Consider the following 27,437-nt stretch of genomic DNA (forward strand, 5'->3'; position numbering starts at 1 on the left):
GTCTGCCAATAGTGATATTTTGACTTCTTCTTTTCCGATCTGTATCCACTTGATCTCCTTTTGTTGTCTGATTGCTCTGGCTAGAACTTCAAGAACTATATTGAATAAGTAGGGAGAGAGTGGGCAGCCTTGTCTACCTCCTGATTTTAGTGGGATTGCTTCAAGTTTCTCTCCATTTAGTTTAATGTTAGCAACTGGTTTGCTGTATATGACTTTTACTATGTTTAGGTATGGGCCTTGAATTCCTATTCTTTCCAGGACTTTTATCATGAAGGGGTATTGAATTTTGTCAAGTGCTTTCTCAGCATCTAATGAAATGATCATGTGGTTTTGTTCTTTCAGTTTGTTTATATAATGGATCACGTTGATGGTTTTCCATATATTAAACCATCCCTGCATTCCTGGGATGAAGCCAACTTGATCATGGTGGATGATTGTTTGGATGTGCTCTTGGATTCAGTTTGCCAGAATATTATTGAGTATTTTTGCATCGATGTTCATAAGGGAAATTGGTCTGAAGTTCTCTTTCTTTGTTGGGTCTGTGTGTGGTTTAGGTATAAGAGTAATTGTGGCTTCATAGAAGGTATTCGAGAGTGATCCATCTGTTTCAATTTTGTGGAATAGTTTGGATAATATTGGTACGAGGTCTTCTATGAAGGTCTGATAGAATTCTGCACTAAACCCGTGTGGACCTGAGCTCTTTTTGGTTGGGAGACCTTTAATGACTGCTTCTATTTCCTTGGGAGTTATGGGGTTGTTTAACTGGTTTATCTTTTCCTGATTTAACTTCGGTACCTGGTATCTGTCTAGGAAATTGTCCATTTCCTGTAGATTTTCAAGTTTTGTTGAATATAGGCTTTTATAGTAAGATCTGATGATTTTTTGAATTTCCTCTGAATCTGTAGTTATGTCTCCCTTTTCATTTCTGATTTTGTTAATTTGGACACACTTTCTGTGTCCTCTCGTTAGTCTGGCTAAGGGTTTATCTATCTTGTTGATTTTCTCAAAGAACCAACTTTTGGTTCTGTTGATTCTTTCTATAGTCCTTTTTGTTTCTACTTGGTTGATTTCAGCTCTGAGTTTGATTATTTCCTGCCTTCTACTCCTCCTGGGTGTATTTGCTTCTTTTTGTTCTAGAGCTTTTAGGTGTGCTGTCAAGCTGCTGACATATGCTCTTTCCTGTTTCTTTCTGTAGGCACTCAGCTCTATGAGTTTTCCTCTTAGCACAGCTTTCATTGTGTCCCAAAAGTTTGGGTATGTTGTACCTTCATTTTCATTAAATTCTAAGAAGTCCTTAATTTCTTTCTTTATTTCTTCCTTGACCAGGTTATCATTGAGTAGAGCATTGTTCAATTTCCACGTATAGGTGGGCATTCTTCCCTTATTGTTATTGAAGACCAGTTTTAGGCTGTGGTGGTCAGATAGCATGCATGGGATTATTTCTATCTTTCTGTACCTGTTGAGGCCTGTTTTTTGACCAATTATATGGTCAATTTTGGAGAAAGTACCATGAGGAGCTGAGAAGAATGTATATCCTTTTGCTTTAGGATAGAATGTTCTTTAAATATCTGTTAAGTCCATTTGGCTCATGACTTCTCTTAGTCTGTCTACGTCTCTGTTTAATTTCTGTTTCCATGATCTGTCCATTGATGAGAGTGGGGTGTTGAAATCTCCTACTATTATTGTGTGAGGTGCAATGTGTGTTTTGAGCTTTAGTAAGGTTTCTTTTACGTATGTAGGTGCCCTTGTATTTAGGGCATAGATATTTAGGATTGAGAGTTCATCTTGGTGGATTTTTCCTTTGATGAATATGAAGTGTCCTTCCTTATCTTTTTTGATGACTTTTAGTTGGAAATTGATTTTATTTGATATTAGAATGGCTACTCCAGCTTGCTTCTTCTGACCCTTTGCTTGGAACGTTGTTTTCCAGCCTTTCACTCTGAGGTAGTGTCTGTCTTTGTCTCTGAGGTGTGTTTCCTGTAGGCAGCAGAGTGCAGGGTCCTCGTTGCGTATCCAGTTTGTTAATCTATGTCTTTTTATTGGGGAGTTGAGGCCATTGATGTTGAGAGATATTAAGGAATAGTGATTATTGCTTCCGGTTATATTCATATTTGGATGTGAGGTTATGTTTGTGTGCTTTCATTCTCTTTGTTTTGTTTCCAAGACGATTAGTTTCTTGCTTCTTCTAGGGTATAGCTTGACTCCTTATGTTGGGCTTTACCATTTATTATCCTTTGTAGTGCTGGATTTGTAGAACGACATTGTGTAAATTTGGTTTTGTCATGGAATATCTTGATTTCTCCATCTATGTTAATTGAGAGTTTTGCAGGATACAGTAACCTGGGCTGGCATTTGTGTTTTCTTAGGGTCTGTATGACATCAGTCCAGGATCTTCTGGCCTTCATAGTTTCTGGCGAGAAGTCTGGTGTGATTCTGATAGGTCTGCCTTTATATGTTACTTGACCTTTTCCCCTTACTGCTTTTAATATTCTTTCTTTATTTTGTGCGTTTGGTGTTTTGACTATTATGTGACGGGAGGTGTTTCTTTTCAGGTCCAATCTATTTGGAGTTCTGTAGGCTTCTTGTATGCCTATGGGTATCTCTTTTTTTAGGTTAGGGAAGTTTTCATCTATGATTTTGTTGAAGATATTTACTGGTCCTTTGAGCTGTGAGTCTTTAGTCTCTTCTATACCTATTATCCTTAGGTTTGATCTTCTCATTGAGTCCTGGATTTCCTGTATGTTTTGGACCAGTAGCTTTTTCCGCTTTACATTATCTTTGACAGTTGAGTCAATGATTTCTATGGAATCTTCTGCTCCTGAGATTCTCTCTTCCATCTCTTGTATTCTGTTGGAGCTCATATCTACAGCTCCTTGTCTCTTCTTTTGGTTTTCTATATCCAGGGTTGTTTCCATGTGTTCTTTCTTGATTGCTTCTATTTCCATTTTTAATTCCTTCAACTGTTTGATTGTGTTTTCCTGGAATTCTTTCAGGGATTTTTGTGTCTCCTCTCTATGGGCTTCTACTTGTTTATTTATGTTTTCCTGGAATTCTTTCAGGGATTTTTGCGATTCCTCTCTGTAGGCTTCTACTTGTTCATTAATGTTTTCCTGTGTTTCTCTAAGGGAGTTCTTCACGTCTTTCTTGAAGTCCTCCAGCATCATGATCAAATATGATTTTGAAACTAGATCTTGCTTTTCTGGTGTGTTTGGATATTCCATGTTTGTTTTGATGGGAGAATTGGACTCCGATGGTGCCCTGTAGTCTTGGTTTCTGGTGCTTGGGTTCCTGCGCTTGCCTCTTGCCATCAGATTATCTCTAGTGTTACTTTGTTCTGCTATTTCTGACAGTGGCTAGACTGTCCTATCAGCCTGTGTGTCAGGAGTGCTATAGACCTGTTTTCCTGTTTTCTTTCAGCTAGTTATGGGAACTAAGTATTCTGTTTTCAGGCGTGTAGTTTTTCCTCTCTACAGGTCTTCAACTGTTCCTGTGGGCCTGTGTCTTGAATTCATCAGGCAGGTCACTTGCAGCAGAAAAGTTGGTGTTACCTGTGGTCCCGAGGCTCAAGTTTGCTCGTGGGGTGCTGCCCTCGAGCTCTCTGCAGCGGCAGCAACCAGGAAGATCTGCGCTGCCGTTTCCAGGAGCTTCAGTGCACCAGGTTTCCAGATGGCATTTGGTGTTTTCCTCTGGCGTCCAATATGTGTGTGCAGAGTGCAGTCTCTTCTGGTTTCCCAGGCGTGTCTGCCTCTCTGAAGGTTTAGCTCTCCCTCCCATGGGATTTGGGTGCAGAGAACTGTTTATCTGGTCTGTTCCTTCAGGTTCTGGCGGTGTCTCAGGCGCCGGGGTCCTGCCGCTCCTGGGCCCTCCCCCACGGGAACCCAGAGGCCTTATACAGTTTCCTCTTGGGCCAGGGATGTGGGCAGGGGTGGGCAGTGTTGGTGGTCTCTTCTGCTCTGCAGCCTCAAGAGTGCCCACCTGACCAGGCGGTGAGCTCTCTCTCCCACGGGGTCTGGGAGCAGAGAGCTGCTGCGGGCCGCGATCCGTGGGTGTGTGACTTCCGGTAAACATGGCAGCTTTTTACTCAGTCCTAGTAGTTTTTTAAAAACAAACAACTTTCACTATTTGTATTCCACCAAGATGTAAAGCATTATGTGGTGCTTTAAGTTTAAGACACACAAACCATCCAAATATTGTTGTATTTGGTACTTTGTGGTAAACCATGCAATGATAAAACAGTATAAACAGAACAGTGATGTTTTCACTTGCTTCTGTTTTTAATTTTTTTTATTTCTTTGAAAGATTTTTTTCAGTGTATTTTCAATATATTCTACCCCTTCTCCCAACTCCACCTAGATACACCCCCTTCCCTACCCAACCTATTTTCTTCTCTTTTCTTATCAAGTGTGTTCTTCTCACATTGGACTTGTCTGTCTAATTTGTCCTACACAGCTATTACTGTAGGTGTGGTCTTCCAGTGGAACGTGGTTGACGTAGAAGGGGTTAACTCTTAGAGACAACAGACTTCCCTAAGAAAGTAGTTAACAATTGGTAGCACCAAGTTAGGAGTGGGATTTTGATGCTCAATTCTAATTGCCATATTGAGAATGTCTTCTTTGGACTTTCATAGATCCTATGCATATTCATTTGGCACTTATACTGATAGAATGATGTATTCCAGGCACTTACATTTAAAATCAGAAGGTAGAGTCCTTATGATTATACTATTAAGTCAGGCCAATTTCTTAATCTATTTCTCTATTTTTGAACTAATTTAAAGAGTATTTTTTGGTACTGTTACCATAAAGGCAACTTTTATGGTTAATCTAGTGTTTAGAAATTTTCTTATTTGATTGGTAGTTTGAATTTTTATACAGATTTGTTAAGTGTGATATCTATGCAGACACACACCTTTACAATATATATGGTTAAGTATATTTATTTACATCAATCTATTATTTTAATATATTTAGTAAATGTATTTATATAAATGTATCTATACATTATCTAGTACACCTTTTCTTCATAAGATTCTTTTTAATATAATGTATTTTGATATTTGATTTTCTGCTGTCTATTCCTCCCAGTTTCTCCCCATCTCCCTTCTAATTCAGATCCACCCACTTTCTGTATCTTCATAGAAAACATACAGGTAAGGGATAACAATAAAACAAAAATAAAAAATAAAACAAACAAACAAACAAACCAAAACCCCAAAGTAGAATAGGACAAACAACAACAACAGAAACAAAAAGAACACAGCACAAGAAAGTAAAAAGAAATAAATCCAAATGCAGAATCATATAGTTGCACATTTAGGAATTCCATGAAACACAAAACTAGAAGCCATGGTGTATCTGCAAGACCTTAAAACTTGTAGGGTAAATAAATAAAATAAAAGTTTTGTTTGTTTGTTTTAAAAAAAAAAGCTCTGATGAGACATTATGAGACAAGGATTCACTAATGATGTCAATGAGTTTATTTTCTTAAAAATAACTAGTTTCCTCAGTGAGACTACCGTGGAGAAAACTAATTTTTTCATTTTCAAGCAGTTATAAATTGGAGATTACTTTCTGGGTAAATGATGAGGACATATGTTCACTTCTTTCAACTCTAGGCACCTGTCTGGCCCTCTAGGGGAAGGGTTTAATGGAGACATCCCGTTTAGGGCACAGTGTTCTGAGGACTGTCACTTTATACACAATGCCTGGCTGTGGGTCTCGATATTTGTGTCTGGCTGCTGAAGGAGGAGCTTCTTTGATGAAGGGTGAGCAAGACACTGTTCAATAAGTAGAGCAGAATGCTGTTTGGAGTCATTTTATTATTACTTTCACGTTTTTATCTGTACTATTTTGTTTTTCCTTATGACCCTGGGCCATCTATTAGATTCTTCATTAACCAAGCAGTGTTGGTGTGGATTACACCTAATGGAGCAGACCTTAATGCAAATCAGTTATCCGTAGTGTTTTGTACCAATGCTGAGCTACTTCCCAGCTTTCAGTGTCTACACTTAAGGTGCTCATCAAAAATAAGAATGAACTACTAGGTTTGTGCTTGGTCTTATTGAAGCTTGTTATGCTGTTTGGTTGATGTCCCAGGGAAGACTTCTCATTTCTGAGGCAAGGCAGAGGTGGATGAATCTGGGTAGAGCGAAGGTAATAGGAGAGACTGAGGTGAGGGGAGGAAAGAGAAACTGCAATTGGAGTGTACTATATGAGAGAAGAATAAAAACAAGAAAAGAAAATGAAATATTTAAAGCACTTACAACATATACAAGAAAAATAAAGCAAACTGATTGTAAAACCTTCTACAGTCTTCAAATGAATTGCTATATCCAGAATGATTTTCACAACAGGAGGATAATCATGGAAGTTCCCTCAACAAAATATAGTTTCTTCCTAAAAATTAAATCCTATCAACTTACTATGGCTTTAAATTTTATCTTTATATGTCCTCTACTTTTTCTATTAGGGTAGCCTCTTTACCAAATCCTACTTTTATTTTCCCATATTGCTTTCTTTTTTTTTTGTTTTTTTTTTTTTTTTTGGTTCTTTTTTTCGGAGCTGGGGACTGAACCCAGGGCCTTGCGCTTCCTAGGTAAGCGCTCTACCACTGAGCTAAATCCCCAGCTCCCCATATTGCTTTCTTAATTCCATCTCTTTTTATTGTAAGGTTAATTTTATGTTGTCCTAAGTAATCATTGCATTAGTGTATCTTGCATGTAGGATACTACTGTAAATTTAAGAGTTTGTAGCTAGGTTTATGTTTACCTTTTGTCTTCAGTAGAGTGCAGAGTACTTTCTGGTACCATATATACTAGGAAGAAAGGTGAAGGCACTATGTGGGCACCAGCTCAACTTGTCTGTTTTTAATGAGTTGTATGGGTGCTATTTTCAGCCTTCAGGTCTAGGGCATTTAAGTGGTTAATACTGATAAATAAATTCTCATTTTCAAATTTCAGTCATGAACATCAGTAATCCTTTAGATTTAATTCATATTGGCATATTGGACATGAAATGGCATTTCTGATACAGCTGATATATTCAGTGGTTACCTCTTAAAATCACAATCAGCATGCCTTCTCCTTTGATGATCTGTTTACACAGATGACTTCGCTACAAGAGACAGTCAAGTTTAAATGCAATTTCTAATGAAATGAATGACCAATCATGTAATAATTACCAAGCAAATCCTTAAGGATAAACATATACGAGTAGAGCAATATTTATTTTATTTTAAATTATATGATCTATCCATACTTATTTGAGGGTATATGAACATGAGTGTAGAGGCTACAAGAGAATACCAGTTCTCCTGACAAAGGTAGATATGCACTAGCTGCATGAGTGCTGCTTTTGGATACTCTACAAAGCGGTAAGCAGTATGCGCTTTTAATTACTCAGCCATTTCTGCAGCTATTTTGGGATAATCTTAAGTAGAAATCCATGTTTCTACTCACATACAATTATAGGATGCAAAGATAACACTAAATATACATATATATTATCTACTTGTGCTGTCTAAAAGTTGTCCCTCCCATCAATTAAAAATTGATCTTAAACATTTGTCTTAGTTGACTACTGATAATTAACAAATTGAAACTATTTTATAATGTTTCTGTGCATTATAGTTGGGATTCCAAGAACAGTTTAGTGTATGTTTCTGTTTCCATTTCTGTGAAATAACTTTCTAGAAGTGTATGGCTTTTGGGCTAATATCCACTTATCAATGAATGCATACCAAGTGTGTTTTTCTGTGATTGGGTTACCTTACTCAGGATGATATTTTCTAGTTCATTCCATTTGGTTATCTCTAATAAGAAAAAAAAATAAGTGTATGGCTGGCTCCAGACAGCTAAGGAATGGAAGATAGCAGATGGTTCTTCTTCATAAGTGGTCAGTCTTGTACCTGAAGACAGATGGCATTGTGTATTACCAGCTGGTAACAGAGGTGACCTTATTTTGTCACACCTAGATTCTTCCATAGGTTTGTATGTGTCCCACTAGCAAAGATATTGGATTTTATAGAAATATGTAAAGGTAGAGAGACCAGGCTCTTTTCTTATGACCTATCCTTAAATGTTTTGTTCGTTATTTTTGCATCGTTCTTTGGCTTTATTCACACATGGACCTGAATGCGAAAACAGGACTCTTTAACAGCTGCATAGAAGTTATACTAACTAAATTAGTCTTATTTCAGTTTTGTTAAAATATTGACAATAAATGTAATATACTTGTCAATCAATATATCTGTGTGCCACAATCAATTCTTTTGAGCAAAAGATTAGCGTCCCTGATTACAGCATTTTTAAATATATATAATTAAACCTTAAAAATAAAATAATGTAACTTCTCTAATTTAATTTAATTGCCTATCTTTTATGAGGTTAGCAAATTCAAATTTCTTTATAGTAGTCAAAATATGCACCTAAAATAGTTTTTATTTGATGGTGGATTGTAATTTTGACAATATAAGCTTTTATCTTTTGTTCAATCCTTCTTCTCAAAGTTAAAAATCAAGTGTATAGCTATCAATTTAAATACACTTAGTATTTTATCTAAATATTTTTAAAAATATTTATTTATAGCAATTGTTTTCAGTTTTTCTAAATTAAAACATCTAATATGTTATACATTATAATATAAAAAGTAGGATTATTATGAGAATTACTTCACATGGTTATGGAAGCTTAGAGATCCTGTAGACATGCCATCTGGATGGTACTAAACCAGAACAACAAAGGTGTGGACCATGTGGAGTCAAGTTTAGAAAGTTAAGAAAGCTTATGTTGTTTCTCCTTTTGGAGACTAAAAAATGAAACCAGAGAACCAGTTAAAGTGCCCCTTGAAGTTCAGGCACCTACCATGTCTGGTACTTTATGCAAAAAAAAAAAAAAAGAAAGAAAGAAAGAAAGAAAGAAAGAAAGAAACCAAGATACAAAGGAAGAAACAAAGAAAGAAACAAAGAGAAAAAAAGAGCCCTACTTCCCTGGGGAAATCAATCCAAAAATGGACCTCCCATTCTATTCATACCCTCAATAGTTTGTGTGCAATTCATTAGCTTTGGTGATAACCCATGTTTTACCAATTATTGATAAAAGTTAATTTCTTACAGAAATACTCTCATAGACACACTCAGGCATATTTTATCTAATATAAAAATACTGTAGTCATACAGGTTACATGGATTTGAGTGTCCAATCTGCACAATTTTATAAGGTCATTCTAGAGGTTTTAATTAATGTCTTTGAGACAAATAAATACAAACTAATATAAACCAATAAATATGAAAGATTTGAAGTATTAGAAGAACAACCACTACTTATTTGTCAGCTAGTGTCTTTCCCACTGAGTTGTCTCAATGACCCTTTAAATTTTAAATAATTCTCTTTGCTAGTCAGTTTTCCAATAACAGCTTAATCTCTTAATTTATGAGAATACTTTCACTCTAAAAAATATAAATCTTGGGCACAGCTCTCTATACACAAATCCCAGCTGGAGAAAACTGGCCTCCCAGGACTGTTGAGACACCTAAAATCACAGGGTCAAAGGAGGAACAAGCTCTATTCAGAGACAGCAAGAACAACTAACACTAGAGATAACCAAATGGTGAGAGGCAAGAGCAAGAACCTAAGCAAAAGAAGCCAAGGCTACTTGGCATCATCAGAACCCAGTACTCCAACTAGAGCAAGTTCTGGATACACCAACATACCAGGAGATCAAGATTTGGACTTAAAATAACTCACATCTCATGATGATGATAGAGAAGGTTAAGAAGAACATAAATAACCCCCTTAAAGAATTGGAGAGGAACATAGGTAAAGAGGTAGAAGTCCTTCAAGAGGAAACACAAAAATCCCATGAAGAGCTACAGGAAAACACAACCAAACAGGTAAAGAAATTGAACAGAATCATCCAGGATTTAAAAATTGAAATAGAAACAAAAAAGAAATCACAAAGGGAGACAACCTTGGAGATGGAAAACCTAGGAAAGAGATCAGGAGTCATAAATGCAAGAATCACCAACAGAATACAAGAGATTGAAGAGAGAATCTCAGGGGCAGAAGATACCTTAGAAAAAATTGACACAACTGTCAAAGAAAATGTAAAATTTAAAAAAGCACCTAACCCAAAATATCCAGGAAATCCAGGTTACAATGAGAAGACTAAACCTAAGGATAATAGGTATAGAAGAGAGGGAAGATTAGCAAATTAAAGGGCCAATAAATATATTCAACAAAATTATAGAAGAAAACTTCCTTAACCTAAAGAAAGTCATGCCCATAAACACACAAGAAGTCTACAGAACTCCAAGTACAGTGGACGAGAAAACTAAAACAACAAATACAAAAAAAGAAAGAATATTAAGAGCAGCGATGGAAAAATGTCAAGCAATGTATAAATTTAGACCTGTGAGAAATATACCAGACTTGTCATCAAACACTCTAAGAGCTAGAAGATCCTAAACAGGTGTCATACAGACTCTAAGATAACACAAATGCCAGCCCAGGCTACTATAGCAAGCACAACTCAATTAACATTGATGAAGAAACTAAAACATTCCATGACAAAACCAAAGCTATACTATATCTTTCCACAAATTCAGATATACAAAGGATGATAGATGGAAAACTCCAACCCAAGGAGAGAAACAACACCCAAGAAAAACCAAGAAAGTAATCTTCTTGCATCAAGAAAAAAGACACTGTCAATAGGACCAAATGTTAACTAGCGGATTGGGAAATGATATTTACAAATCCTACATTTGATAAAGCGCTAATATCCAACATATACAAAGTACTCCAGAAGTTAGACTCCAGAAAATCAAATCACCGTATTAAAATTGGGTAAAGAGCAAAGCAAAGAATTCTCAAGTGAGGAATATCAAATGGCTGAGAAGTACCTAAAGAAATGCTCAACATCCTTAGTCATCAGGGAAATACAAATCACCATGACCCTGAGAGTCCACCTCACTCGGGTCAGAATGGCTAAGATAAAAATCTCAGGTGACAGTAGATGCTGGTAAGGATGACAATAAAGAGGAACATTCCTCCATTGTTGGTGGAATTGCAAGCTGGTATAACCACTCTGGAAAATAGTCTGGTAGTTCCTCAGAATGGACATACTACTACCTGACGACCCAACTATATACTCCTGGGCTATATACTCAAAAGATACTCCAACCCATTACAGGACACATGCTCCACTATATTCATATCAGCCTTATTTAAAATAGACAGCAGCTGGAAAAACCCAGATGTCTTTCGACAGACAAATGGATCCAGAAAATGGATCCACATATACACAGTGGAGTATTATTCAGTGGTTAAAGACAATGTCTTCATGAAATTCTTAACCAAATGAATGGAACTAGAAATATCATCATGGGTGAAGTAACCGAGTCACAAAATCAACACACATGATACACATTCACTGATAAATGGATATTAGCCCAAAACCTTCAAATACCAAATTACACTTCACAGACCATATCAAGCTCAAGAAGGAAGACCAAAGTGGGAATGCCTCAGTTCTTATCAGAATACTCACAGGAGGAAATATGGAGACAAAGTTTGGAGCAGAGCCTGAAGGAAAGGCTATTGAACAACTGCCCCACCAGGGGATCCATCCCATATACAGACAGCAATCCCAGACACTATCTATGGTGGATGCCAAGAAGTGCTTGCTGACAGAAGCCTGATATAGTTTTGTCCTAGATGCTTTCCCAGAGCCTGACAAATACAGAGGTGAATGCTGGGAAATAACCATTGGCCTGAGCATGCTGTCCCTAATGGAGGAGTTAGAGAAAGGACTGGAGGAGCTGAAGGGATTTGCAACCCCATAGAAAGAATAACAATATCAACCAACAAGACCCCCCCAGAGCTCCCAGGGACTAAACCTCCAACCAAAGAGTATATATGGAGGGACCCATGGCTCCAGCTGCATATGTAGCAGAGGATGGACTCGTTGGACATCAATGGGAGGAGAGGCTCTTGATCCTCTGAAAGTCTGATGCCCCAGTGTTGGGGAATGTTTGGGGCTGTGGGGGAGGCAGGCAGGGGTGGGTGAGTGGCAGAACATCCTCATAAAAGCAGGGGCATGGGGGATGGGATATGAGTATTTCTGGAGGGAAAACAGGTAAGGTGGATAACATGAAATATAAATATACATTATCCAATAATAAAAAAACATGGAAAATAAAATAAAACACATAATTTGTAAATAAAAATTATAAATCTCTCCTAGGCTACCAATTTTTTTCACTTTATTTATTTTAAGACATTTGTTGCATTTCTCCTTTACTTGCCTCAAATTTCATTACAATTCAGGCTCTTTTATGCTTGTAACACTTATGCTTTTGTGTAATAATGTGGTTTAAATTTCTTAAATCTATATACATTTTCCTTTTCAGTTCTACTAATAGCTTTAGTATATAGACATAAATATTGTACTTTATTTCCATCTCAGCAAATGGAAATATGACTTAAAGAAAAAGTGAGAGGCTTATTTGAGTCAATAAAATGTATTCCATGCAAAATAAATAAAACAAGAAAAAGTATTAGTATGATTTAGGATTAGTCAGAATATGGATTTCCACATATTGATGTCAAAGGAGCCTCCATAATCTCAGAAAGCAGAGTTGATGAGTGTGCAGCTCCACGGTACTTAGCAGGAGGATTATTTGTGCTGGGTAAAATGATGACAGAAGGCCAATCCATAGATTCTCCTTTCCCATAATGGAGCAGGATGCTCAGCTATAGCTCCGAGCCAAATATTAATGCTGTTTTCATTTACTAAAGTTAGTAAGGTTCCATTGCCCTAATGGGTAGGCATTTTTAGCTGCCCTAAGACATCTATTTATTCAAATATTAAACAATATTACTGAGATGAATATGGTATTGCCAGGAAAACAAAAATTAAAATGGACTCATATTTCTTAAAAAGAGAATCCTATGAAAGAAAGTAAAAGGGATTGAGTTTGGAATTTATGTCCCAAAAGGCTTTTATAATAAATGTTTATGCATATTTGTATATATGTAACATATGCCTATTCACATATTTTTCCTGCAGTACATATCAAACTCAGTGACAACACACACACACACACACACACACACACACACACACACACACACATCTCAAATGACATTTTCAGATGTATTTTATTATACACTACAGAAAATGCAGACAATTATTGTCACCATGTTAGTGTGCTTCAGATATGCCCAATCAGTTCATGACCATACATATCACACTTATCATTTGTTGTAAATTTCTTCATTATCACCCACAAAGTGATGTTATTGCAGCAAGACTGGGGGTGGAGGCTAGACACACATTGCTCTCACATTTCTTCATGGTCCTGTGTTGGGAGTGATGCCCTTAAAACTCTCCATTATTGATGCTAATATTATAGTTAGTATGACTGGGTTCATGGAAAATCCCCAGCCAGCTGGAGAAGACTAATACATATCTGGTTGTCAGGATGCCTAATGATATGACAAACTTGTGACCTTTCTGAGAAACCAACATCTGGTGGTCAGGTTGCCTAATGATATGACAAACTTGTGGTGTTCAGGATGTCTAATGATATGACAAACTTGTGACCTTTCTGACATCTTGTTGACATCAGCTGATGGCCTGACTACAAGAGCAGTATCCCTGGCCTGTGTAAATGTTTCCCACTCCCCCCATCCCTTTGTTACCCCTGCTATGGTATAAATTCAGCCTTGGGAAAAAGTAAAATTGTCACCTTGATCAGACTCTTGGCATCCTTTTTCACGTCTCTTGTCCCCCATTCTCTCCTAGGTGGTCCCCAACCTCTACTGACTGCCCAGCGGGCCAGGGCAGTCCTGTGGAAGGAATTGTAGCCGTTCCCATTTTTTTTAGCAGTAGCAGAACCATATTCTCATAGTGACGTGTGAATCCAGCTTACAGTTTCTTTCTGGTTGTAGGACCAGGCTCATATAACTCCAGAGTCTCCAACTCAGAAGTTTCATTTTCAGTCCCCTACGACCTCTCTTCATACACAAAGGTATCATTATAGGTTCTGTTTTCTTCTCCAAAGTCTTGATTTTTTAGCTCCTGGGAATATCTGCTCCAAGCTCCTAAGATTAATAAAAAGTTTAGTCTTCTTCCCCTTTACAAAGATGTAAATGTCAAAGTAGCCTACTATAATTGCTGTCCTCATGGTAACCTCACTTTTGCCTTCCAGTTGCTAAGGAATGGTGTACTAAGTTAGTAAGATATGTTTCATTTATTAAATTATCATTGTTAAAATAGCTGATATACTTTTTCTCTACTAGCTGAACTCTGACTAGCCAGATAATTTATCAAATGCCCAGAAATTCATAGCATTACAGTTCAACATGAAAATGGAAATGTCGATTTATGATTGTATAGATAGAAAGTCAATTAAAAAACTTTTTATGCTATTTAACATAATCTACTTCATTAGTGAAGATATTAGAATCATTTTTTAGAATTAAAAAATAATATTAAAAATAATACACAGTATAAACAGGAGAATTTTGAAATGAGTTAAATGATGCTTTCAGGATGTAGTAGAGTTGGTAAGTGCTTTACTAGCATACCAGAAAAAAATCCTGGGTTTGTTCTCCAGCCCCTGGGCTAATGGTGATGAATAGAATACAACCCCTCACAAGTTTGAGGCAGGGAGATCATAATTTCAAAAGCACTCTCAGCTACACAAAGAGTTGAAAGTCATCCCAAGTTACATAAGACACTGCCACAGAAAATGTGTCAAATGCTTTTTTTATTTTATTCAAAATATCTTTTTTCTAATTCCATCTGTTTGCCTGCAAAGCTCATGATGTCCTTGTTTTTAATAGCTGAGTAATATTCCATTGTTTAAATGAACCATGTTTCTATTCCTCTGTTGTGAGATATCTGGGTTGTTTCCAGATACTGGCTATCACAAGTAAAGATGCTATTAGCTTAGTGGAACACATGGTCCTGTGGCATGGTGAGGTATCTTTTGGGTATATTGCCAAGAGTGATATAGTTAGGTCTTCAGGTAGATATATGTCCAATTTTCTAAGGAACCTCTAGATTGATTTCCAGAGTGGTTATATCAGTTTGCAATCCCTCTTTCTCCATATCTTCACCAACATATGCTGTCACCTGAGGTTTTGATCTTAGCCACTCTGAATAAGGAAATTCAGTCCCCAAAGGGTATATACGGTATGTACTCACTAATAAGTGGATATTAGCCCTAAGGTACAGAATACCAATAATACAATTCACAGAACTCAAGAAGATTAACAAGCTAAATGGCCCAAGTGAGGACACCTCTATCTTACTTGGGAGGGAGAAGAAAGTAATCACAGGAGGGAAGGAGGGAGAGACTGCAATGGGAAAGGAAGGGGAAGAGGAGAACACGCTCAGGTATTGGGTTGGAGGAACAAGACTGAAGCCCTGAGGGCAAGCAAAAGAATGTAAACAGGCAACCTCAGGAGGTAGGAGGTGGGGGGACCTGGTAGAATGTACCAGAAACCTGGAAGGTGAGAGATTCACAGGACTCAAAGGGAGGGAATTTAGAGGAAATGCCCTAAAGGGATGACAGAACTTGTAGAAATTTCCTCCAATAGAAAACCAGGGAATCAAGTGCAGGAATGGTCTTGACATCCCACAGTCCAAAACTCTGACCTGTCTGAAAGACCTACAGGGATAAAATTGGACAAGAGGCTGAGGGAAGGAGGTCCAGCAACAGGCCCAAAGTGGGATCCAGTTCAAGAGGAGGCCCTAAGGTCTGATGCTATTATTGATGCTATAGTGTGCTCACGAAAAGAGATGTATTGTGACTGTCCGCTGAAATATCCAACAAGCAGCTCAAATAATCAGATGCAGATATTTACACCCAACTAATGGATATAAACTTGTGACACCTTTGGTCGAATTAGGGAAAAGCTGGAAGAAGATGATGGAAGAAGATGACCCTATAAGAAGACCAGCATTCTCAACTAACCTGAACTCCCTAGATCTTTCAGACACTGAGCCACCAATGAGGCAGCATTCACCAGTGAATATGAGGCCCCTGATGTATATATGGCAGAGGACTGCTGGGTCTGGACTAAGTCAGAGAAGATGCACCAAACCCTTAAGAGACTGGAAGACCCTGGAAGTGGGGAGGTCTGGTGGGTTGGAGGTAGGGGTGGGGTGGGGACATCCTCATGCAGATGGGGGAGATGGTATGGGATGTTGATTAGTCAGAAGGTATACTGGGAGGTATACAAAGTCTGGACTGCAAAAATAGATTAAAGAATAAATTAAAATATATCCTGATTATAGTTTTCCATCCTTCTAGCTTCATAGCTTCTCTCCACTTTCATTCTTTTCTTGATTCACTCTTTTATGTTTGTAATTAGAAAACAAGCAGGCTTTTATGGGATTATACTATACTACATTACACTACACTACACTACACTACACTACAGTACACTATACTATATTATAGTGTAGAGATAAAACAAAACATATCAGGATTGAACAAACCAAAAAGAAGTAAAGAGACTAAAGAGAAGGCACAATAGACAGAGATCACTCAGTCATATTCTCGGGATTCTTGTGAGACCCGTCAAGTAAAAAGAGAGAAAATAAATACATAAAAATAAAAAAAAAATTAAGAGAGGAAGGAAAAGGAGAGGAGTGTGAGCAGTGAGTCCTCACAAGATATGAGATAGAGAAAGGAACATCCAAAAATAGCATTGAGCTCATTTTCTGCTGTCCATGCAGCTCAATCTTAAGAATAGTAGTTTGGGGCTGGAGAGATGGTTCAGAGGTTAAGAGCAGTGACTTCTTTTCCAGAGGTCCTGAGTTCAATTCCCAGCAACCACATGATGGCTTATAACCATCTATATTAAAATCTGATTTCATCTTCTGGTGTGTCTGAATACAGCTATGGTGTACTCATATACATAAAATAAATAAATAATTCTTAAAATAAGAATAGCATTTTATTGCCCCAGACATTTTTAGTTATCAAGTGGAGATTTTTCTGGGCTAGGGACGGGGAATTGTTTCTGCTTACCCTTCAGCTCTAGGACCCTTCTTCAGCAGACTCATGCAGGCCCTTTCCATGCTGCCTCAATATCTGTATTTATCATGTTTATTTAGAGGGTCTTGTTCTTTGGTGTTTTCCAGCCCTTCTGGCTCTTGTACCCTTTCAACCTTTTCTCGTAGCCTTCCTCCCAAAGGTTCTCTGATCCCTAAGGGGAGGGGTTGGATGGGGAATTCTCTTTCAGGACTAATTGTTCCAAGCTGTCTCCCTCTTGAAATAATATCTGTAGTCGTGGATCTCTGTATTTGTTCCCATCTGCTTCAGGATGAATCCTCTCTGTTGATGGTTGAACAAGGCACACTGATCTATGACTGTAGTAGGATGCCATTAGGGGTCACTTCATTACTATGTCTTTTAAGTAGAACAGTGATATTTAGTTTTCTCCAATGTCTCTGGGCTCTCTAGTCACAGGTTCTTAATCACTCATGAAGCAGTTATATTATTTACAGAGCTTTGTCTTTCCTTCCAGTCCTCAAAATCTATTCTCCACTCTTATCCCCAGAGCAATAGCAGATCACTTTTCATAACTTTTCTTCCTAGTCATTTGTCCCCATCTTCAGGGGATCACAAAATACCTTCTCCTCCAAACATTCTTTTCATCACCCTTGGTTTGTCTTAACCTCCAACCCCAGCAGACATTCCCTAAGTATATCTTTTCTAATACCACTATTTGAGATAACAGTAGTTCCTACATGGTCTAATAAGAAACAGTGTTTGCACAAGGTATTTGACTTAGTGATAGAGGGTTCACTTGTACTGCATGAGTCTTCATTATTGTTGTACCCAAAGAAGCTAAGTAGTTTCAGTATGGTCTCAGAGGCATGTATGACATGGAAGCCCATATTTTACTCTAGTAAACAATATACAACCAATGAATCTTTTGAACTTAAAAAATACTGAACTCCTGTGAATGTAAGAAACTAGTGAAAATATTACTCAATAGTTTCAAATGGCTTTATACTTGAAATTTATATTGATCCCTATGGTTATTTTTTGTTTGTTTGTTTTGTTATCTTTTTGCTCTTTTTCTTTTCATTTTTTCTCCACCTTTATTAAATTAGTTATTTCTTATTTACATTACAATTGTTATTCCCTTTCAAGCAGCCAAGTCTTTGCTTCCTCATAGAATTAGTCTTACTTGAAATACTGTCTAAAAGAAGCCAGATATCCACTTTCATTATCCACTAATAGAAATATAAACCTTAAAGATAGAAATTGAATGAAAAATAAATCAAGTTATCATTTATAAATCACTTCAAATTATGTCTTTTTCATATACACTTTATTCTCTAATTGATTATTTCCTATTATTCTTGAAAAATAAGTATCTACTTGAGGGATAGTTCCTTGCGATGGTTTGTATATGCTCAGCCCAGGGAGTGGCACTATTAGAAAGTGTGGTCTTGTTAGAGAAAGTAGGTCACTGTGTGGGTGGGCTTGGAGACTCCCTTCCTTGCTACCTTCAGATGATGATGTAGAACTCTCAGCTTCTCCTGCATCATGCCTTCCTCGACACTTCCATGTTCCTACCTTGATTATACTGGAGTGAACCTCTGAACGTGTAAGAGAGCTCCAATTAAAAGTTGTCCTTTATAAGACTTGCCTTGGTCGTGATGTCTGTTCACAGTGGTAAAACCCTAACTAAGACAGAAAATTGATGTGATAGACCTGACCATACTTTTGATTAGAAGAATATGGATTTGGGTACTTTGGATTTGGAAAGCCATGGAATAATTTCAGTGGGACTTATTGGGAAAATCTAGTAGGACTATGGAAGACAGAGGTGCTGAAGGTCATTTGAACTATGTGGGCCTGCTAGACCAAGAGGTTTCAGTGGAGAAGAATTTAATATGTAGCAAAGAGACTGTTTTCGTGATGTTTTGGTGAAGAATGTGGCTGCTTTTTTGCCATTGTCCAAAGAATCAGCCTGAGGCTAAAGTGAAGAGACTCAGATTAATTTCATTGACAAAGAAAGTCTCAAAAAAGCTCAACAGAGACTTTGTCTGATGAAGAACATTTTGAAAAATTGTAGCAAACTGAGAAAGGAAAAATGCAAAATATATAGTTTGAGTATTGGATACCAGGAAGTGAAATGTAGCTGAATCTTTCCTTCAAGGATATTAAATTGAGTTAAGTGAGTAGTGACCTTTGGGAAAGATCCCACCCAGCTCAATTTAGGTACAGGTATTAGCCTTTAATACCAGGAGATAAAGCCATGCAGATCTTTGAGTTCAAGACCAGCCTGGGACAGAGGAAGTTCTAGGTGAAGAAAAGCTTAAGTCCAGGCATGGTGGTACATACTTTTAATCCCAAGAGATAGGCATGCAGAACTCTTGAGTTCAAGGTCAATCAAAAGAGCAAGATCCAGGACAACCAAGATTAGGCTTTGAAAGAGTTGGATAAAAGGAAGCTAGTGATAATTTAATAGAAAAAGGGGGCCATGTTCCAGCTCCTTCAAGCATCAGAACTCATCAGTTTTTTGGCCGTGTGGCTCTGGCTTGATATTCAAGAGGTGAAGTGGACTACTGAGACAATTGAGGCTGGTTAGTTGCAATTAAGAAATTAGTGGTGATTAAGAAGAGACTGGCACCACTGAGGTGAAATCTTCTGGGAAGTATTTTTTAAGAGCACAAAAAAAATGTTTTCTAGAGATAGCCAAGATTGTACCTCATACTGCAACTATACTTGGTAACATGTAAGAATCACCCAGGTGATACTGGTTTGGAAGACATGAAGGCTTGGCACTGTGAGAGGCCAGAGAAGGCCATTGGTGAAAGTACATCAGTTGTAGTGGAGAGCGAAGGACTGAAGGAGTCATGCAAAGGAGTTGAGGCTTGGCATCATGAAGAGAGTCTATGAGAGTCTATAGGTGAAGCCTAGTTGTAGCAGAAAACTCCAACATATTGGAGATGCTAGTAACAATGACTGATCATTGCAGTGGCAGTGGAGTGGATAAACCTGAGGTTAGAGGGCTAGAGAGGGCAGAACTGGAGAAGTGACACCAGCCTTTGGAGGAACAGAGAAGATCACATGCGCATCCCAGAAACAAGAAGCTGTAAAACTGAAGTTGACTTGAAGACCCCAAGATGTTTGAGATGCTAGAGCTTTGGACTATCTGATGAGGGAAGCTGCTAACAGGGAGTGGAACAATCCCAGGAGAGAGAGAGAGAGAGAGAGAGAGAGAGAGAGAGAGAGAGAGAGACAGAGACAGAGACAGAGACAGAGACAGAGACAGAGACAGAGACAGAGAGATAGAACTTTGTTGTATACTCAACAAAGATGAAAAAGTTGGAGATCTGAAGACTGCTATGATATCAGACATGGAGATGCAGAGTTTGGAGTTTGCTCAACTTATTTTCTGTATTGCTTTGGGGATTACAATAAGTGATTGGATCAATCTCAGAAGAGACCTTGAACTTTGGACTTTAACATTGTTGAGACTGCTGTAGACTATGAACTCTGGAAATTAGACTAAATGTATTTTGCATTATACTATGTTAAATTGTGGCCCCTATAGACTCACGTTTGAACACGTCTATGGAGTATGTGTTGGTTTGTATATGCTTGGCCCAGGGGGTGGCACTGTTAGGAGGTGTGGCCTTGTTGGAGTAGGTGTGTCACTGTGGGTGTGGGTCTAAGACCCTCACCCAGGCTGCCTGGAAGTCAGTCTTCCACCAGCAGCCTTCAGATGAAGGTGTAAAACTCTCAACATTGCCTGTAGCATGCCTGCCTGGATGTTGCCATACTGCTGTCTTGATGACAATAGACTGAACCTGGAAGCCAGCTCCAATTAAATGTTTTTCTTTATAAGAGTTGCCTTTGTCATGGTGTCTGTTCATAACAGTGAAACCCTAACTAACACACTTGTGATATATTATTTTTGTGGGGCTTCTTTTATTGATTGGAATAATGTTTTTATTACTTTCAAGGCATGACAGTTATATAAACAAGTCATAACAGATAACATAAATATAAATGTATAAGCATTTATAATAAATGTTGCCCTCATCCCTCATCAGAGATGCACCTCTTTGCACCAGACACAGATTATTACAAAAAACTGAAACTGGCCAAAATAGAAAGAACAACTCATTATGGAATGGGTATGATGTATATAAATTCAGGCAACAAATCTCAGGCAAATCAATCAAGAAAGATTGAACTCGTAACAGTCAACGGATTAGGAAATCTGCTATAAGATTGTGCCTCCTAAAATTGACAAGGAATCTTCACTTATGATATTGTAACAATATAGCTTAATAAACAGAAACTGAAGTAACACAATACCAACAGACATGCAAACATGGAAAGAGAACATTTCACTGGGTCCTGTAACTAGATAAACAACTACAGGCTGCTAAGGATGTTCCAAAATGGAGAATTAGTCTACCCCAGAGATGAGCCCTCTAATTGTCTTTTCAATACCAACGGACCAGCTTTGAAACTATCTATACATTTGCAATTTGCAACACTAAGCAGGATCAGCAGGCTGTATTTATATATTTATGCAAATATATATACGTATACACACACACACACACACACACACACACACACACACACACATGCATCTACAATAAATGTGGCCCATATCACCCATCAAAGATGCAAAGATGTGCCTTTTTTCGAAGACCATGACTTTGACAGAAATACAGAGGCGGGATCATTGGAGGAAAGAAAATGAGAAAGGGGAAAATGATGTATTTATGTGTTAATTAAAAATAAATTTAGATTTAAAAACTCAAATAATTCATAAGAATTTTGAACACTTATTGTGAAAACATGTCACTTACTTACTTATAAAGAACCATAATAATGCAAAGAATTCACATGTGAATCATTGAAACATCACCCACTTTTACTTTTTTGCTTTCTTTTTGTATTTTTATGATCAAGTATGAAGGTGAGCATGTAGGAAGGAGTATGTGATAGCATGTGTGTGTATCTTAATATGTGTGTATATGTATGAGAATGTGTGTGTGAAAGTGTGTGTGTATACGATTCTGTGTGGGCATGTGACTATGTTACGAGTATCTGGTTTTTCTGTAAATTTTGAGTTTGAGTTACATAGCTAATGGTTGCTGATCTTAATAATTTCACAAAATTTTAAGTAAGAGATTCTAGTCCAAAAATAATTCTATATTTAAAGTTCAAAATGTTGAAACAAATCTAATAATTTGTAGACATTAAGCTTTTACATTATACCATTAAATCATTTAAAGAATGAAAAAAAAAGAATATTCTGGTTTTTAATCCAGCCTAAAGAAGACTTAAACATTTTATATATACTTTAGCCTACTTACTCTAGAACTCTAGATGAGGTCATTGTCTTTTCTTGATTTCCATGACTTGGCTTACTGGATTATTTCAGGCAACAGTGTTGTTGTAAAATATAAAAAATAAAATGGTGTCTTTTATTCCCCACTAGATTTGGCACATTAGTGCCCCAAGGTATGTACTAGATATCTTAATCTCAGTCAGCAAAGCCTCTTTTTGCTCCTTCCCTTTCACACTGCTGAAGGCCCCTCTCTGAGCCTGGCAGCAATCTATCTAGTTCCCAAGGTGGGTTTCTATGCCAGAAACACACATCCCAACTCCATGGTGTTCCACACACCCTCCCAAATTCAATTCTCCACATGAAAGAACACACAACACAATAGTCTTTGATCCAATTGTTAGGATATAATTGCCCACCTAAACATTCAAAGCCCTATATACATCCATCCCTTAAGAACATTCATAACAACCTGCAAATACAGATTGGAATTTCTTTTTCTTTTCAGAGTGGAATCTTTTTTTTTTTTTTTTATTAACTTGAGTATTTCTTATATACATTTCGAGTGTTATTCCCTTTCCCGGTTTCCGGGCAAACATCCCCCTCCCCCCTCCCCTTCCTTATGGGTGTTCCCCTCCCAACCCTCCCCCCATTGCCGCCCTCCCCCCATAGACTAGTTCACTGGGGGTTCAGTCTTAGCAGGACCCAGGGCTTCCCCTTCCACTGGTGCTCTTACTAGGATATTCATTGCTACCTATGGGGTCAGAGTCCAGGGTCAGTCCATGTATAGTCTTTAGGTAGTGGCTTAGTCCCTGGAAGCTCTGGTTGCTTGGCATTGTTGTACTTTTGGGGTCTCGAGCCCCTTCAAGCTCTTCCAGTTCTTTCTCTGATTCCTTCAACAGGGGACCTATTCTCAGTTCAGTGGTTTGCTGCTGGCATTCGCCTCTGTATTTGCTGTATTCTGGCTGTGTCTCTCAGGAGCGATCTACATCCGGCTCCTGTCGGTCTGCACTTCTTTGCTTCATCCATCTTGTCTAATTGGGTGGCTGTATATGTATGGGCCACATGTGGGGCAGGCTCTGAATGGGTGTTCCTTCAGTCTCTGTTTTAATTTTTGCCTTTCAGAGTGGAATCTTAATGTCAGCTTCCGTATTCTTTTTGCCAAGGCTTCTCTGTCTTTTTTTCCTTTCTGTTCCAGTCTACTCCCCTTCCTTCAGAGTTTTCTCCCACCCATCCTTCCTTCTCACCCAATGACAGGCCTCGTTCTATCCTGTACCTGCCCTCACCTGTATTTTACAAATTAAATGGGGAGAAGGTTCTGATGAAGTCACCTGAGTCCTGAGTCCTGAGTAATGACTATGCAGTGGCAGTGGAATTAGCATCAAAATACAGAAAACTCCAGGGCCAACCACAACACAACAGGGTAAAAGTTCCTTTTGTTTTCATTTTACATGTTTCCTCAGCATTAAGCAACAAGAGATGCAATGGGGTATAATCTTTGACATTAAATTTCTAACTGTATTTCATTTAAAGCATCCTATATATCAGTTTTGAAGTAATATTTTTGTACATACAATGATTCACTATGTTTTGATAAATGATTACTATATGTGTTGATACATTCTTGTGAACAGGCATATACATGTATTGGACATGTCACAGAATTAAGGATATTTTAAACTAGAAAACCTTATAGGGATAGTTGTATCTATAAAGTAAATTAAATCTTAAATCTTCTTTTTCCTTTTTTAAAAGTATCACTGAGTTTGATCAAAATAGTCTATCAGGATTATGGGTTCTTACACTTGCAAAACTTAATTTACAATGACTGTAAAACTTCAGGTTAATAATTCTTCTGAGTGATACCTTCCACAATTATTTAATGGAGATACAATTATAATTTAATAATTTCTCCTATCATGGGAACTATAATAATACTGAGGTAGCATATAATATTAACCTTAATTAATATTATCATAGGAACATGATATACTTTAAGAATCCATAGATCAAAAGGGGAGAGGGCAGCTTGATGTATTTGAAAGAAATGTTAGCTCATTCATTTTATACTATACCAAGTGGAGGTAATGATTTATTGAAACATGACCATTTGCCTGAGATTAAAATATTGGATCATTTTTTTGAAGAAACAGACTAGTAGAATTGCTATAATGACCCAGGTTAACTTTTTTAATATTTCTGTTATCAAGGTCTTACTAGATGAGAAACAGCAAGATGCTTCTGAGGTGTTTATAGTTGGCTCATTTATAAATACACCAACATTTTGGTATGGAAAAAAATACATGTAAAGTCAGTTGAAATGGCACCCAATATTCATAAATTTTTATTTTTTTGGTCTAAAACTTACAGTAATTTGAAAGAGTTTTTGTTTTTTTTTCTCCATCTTTACTAAATTGGCTATTTCTTATTTACATTTCAAATGTTATTCCCTTTCCTGGTTTCCAGGCTAACATCCCCTAACCCCTCCCCCATCCCTTCTATATGGGTGTTCCCCTTTCCATCCTCCGCCATTACCACCCTCCCCCCAACAATCCAGTTCACTGGGGGTCCAGCCTTGGCAGGGCCAAGGACTTCCCCTTCCACTGGTGCCCCTACTAGGCTATTCATTGCTACCTATGCAGTTGGAGCCCAGAGTCAGTCCATGTATAGACTTTGGGTAGTGGCTTAGTCCCTGGAAGCTCTGGTTGCTTGGCATTGTTGTTCATATGGGGTCTCAAGCCCCTTCCAGCTCTTTCAGTCCTATCTCTGATTCCTTCAACGGGGGTCCCATTCTCAGTTCAGTTCAGTGGTTTGTTTCTGGCATTCACCTGTTTATTTGCTATATTTTGGCTGTGTCTCTCAGGAGAGATATACATCCGGTTCTGCTATTGCAAGTGCCTTTTTTGTGGATGCTATTACAAAATTCCCTAGATAATGAAATGTTGTGGATTATTTTGGATTTGAATTTTAAAAAAATGCATTAGTAGTTCAGATTAACTGTCTTGCTAAATCCATTCTAATCAGTTTTACTCCAGTTTAACCAATGAGTTCTCATGCACACATGTTCAAACAATTGTCAACTTATATATTCATGTTGCAATTCCATTTAAGATCTATCTGTTCAGAGTGTCTGAATACAAACTAGGAATCTACTGCTCTTCAAATTAACCATTGTGTTAACTTACTTTTTGATCTCTTCTTCTTTGAGCTCTATGTTCACACTATTACCAGGAAAAGTTTCTTTCTTAGTTCTAGTCTCTTCATTAAGATGTTTACTGAGAAATAAAGAAACTTCAGCAGAATTTATTTTATAAGGCAAAATACAGACTCCTCCAAAAAGGTTACTGTCCTGGGCTGACTCATAGACATTCTCTGCTCTAGGATATTGGAAAATTTTAGTGATTATTTAAGAGATTCATAGTATATTCACTGTGAGAAAGTAACCTTTACTCTATTGCAATTTATGAAAGAATGGGTCTCCTTTGTAGGGGATTTTATCCCACAATTCCTCGAAAACATAGCAAAAAAATGATTAAGAATAGTATAGTGAGAAGCAGTCATTAAAAGTCTCCCAACCAAAAAAGGCCTAGTATCAGACAGAATTCTATCAGACCTTCAAAGAAGACCTAGTACCAATACTTTCCATACTATTCCACTAAATAGAAACAGAAGGACCACTACCTAATTTGTTCTATTAAACCACAGTTACACTTATACCTAAACCACACAAAGACCCAACAGAGAAAGAGAACTTCAGACCAATTTCCCTTATGAATATTGATGCAAAAATACTCAAGAAAATTCTTGCAAACCAAATCCAAGAAGACATCAAAACAATCACTCACCATGATCAAGTAGGCTTCATCCCAGTGATGCAGTGATTATTCAATATACCCATCAATGTAATCCACTATATAAACAAATTCAAAGGAAAAAACCACATGATAATCTCATTAGATGCTGAAAAAGTCTTTGACAAGCACCCAGTCATGTTAAAAATCTTGTAAAAATTAGGAATTCAAGTCCCATATCTAAACATAAAAAAGTAATATACAGCAAATCAATAGCCAAGATCAAAATAAATGGAGAGGAACTTGAAGCAGTCCCAATAAAATCAATCAGCTAGACAATGCTGTCCACTCTCTTTCCATCTATTCAATATAATACTCGAAGTTCTAGCCAGAGTAATTAGAAAACAAATGGAGTTCAAGGGAATACAAATTAGAAAGGAAGACATCCTAGATGCCAGGAAAGCAAGAAGCTCCCAGTACCCAACTGGGTTGACATTAGGTGAAATACCCAACAAATGGGAGGGAGAACCTCTAGAGACCATATCCAGTGGATAGGCACAGTCCCCAGTTGAGGGATGGGGTCACCCACCCATCTCAAAAATTTTAACAGAGAATCGTTCCCATCTAAAGAAAATACAGGGACAAAGATTGGATCAGAGACTGAAGGAAAGGCTGTCCAGAGACTGCCCCACCTAGAGATCTACCCCATCTGCAGACACCAAACACAGACACTAATGGTTCATGCCAAGAAACACTTGCCTACAGGAGCCTGGTATAGTGGTCTCCCAGAGCCTGACCAATACATATGTGTATATTCTCAGTCAACCATCAGACTGAGGAAGGGACCCCAAGGGAAGTTTTAGGGGAAGAACTGAAGCAGTTGAAGGGGATTGCAACCCGATAAAAAGAACAATACTATCAACTAACTGGATGCCCCCAGAACTCTAAGGGACTAAACCACCAACCAAAGAGTACACACTGAGGGAACTCCATGGCTTGAGCTGCATATGTAGCAGAGGATGGCCTTGTGGGACATCAGTGGGAGGAGAGGCCCTTGGTCCTGTGGAGACTTGATGCCCCAGCATAGTGGGATGCTAGGGCACTGAGATGAGAGTTGCTGGGTTGGTAGAGGAAGCACCGTCATAGAGGCAGGGAGAAGGTGACATGAGAGGGTGCTTGCAGAGGGAAAACTGGAATGGGGGACATATTTGAAATATAAACAAATAAAATAACAAATAAAAATGAAAAAAAATGTGGATTAAAAAAGAAAAACTATATGCAATTTTGGATGGCTC

Source organism: Rattus norvegicus, chromosome 13 (assembly GCF_021556685.1).
Source record: "Rattus norvegicus strain SHRSP/BbbUtx chromosome 13, alternate assembly SHRSP_T2T, whole genome shotgun sequence".
Classification (NCBI taxonomy): domain Eukaryota; kingdom Metazoa; phylum Chordata; class Mammalia; order Rodentia; family Muridae; genus Rattus; species Rattus norvegicus.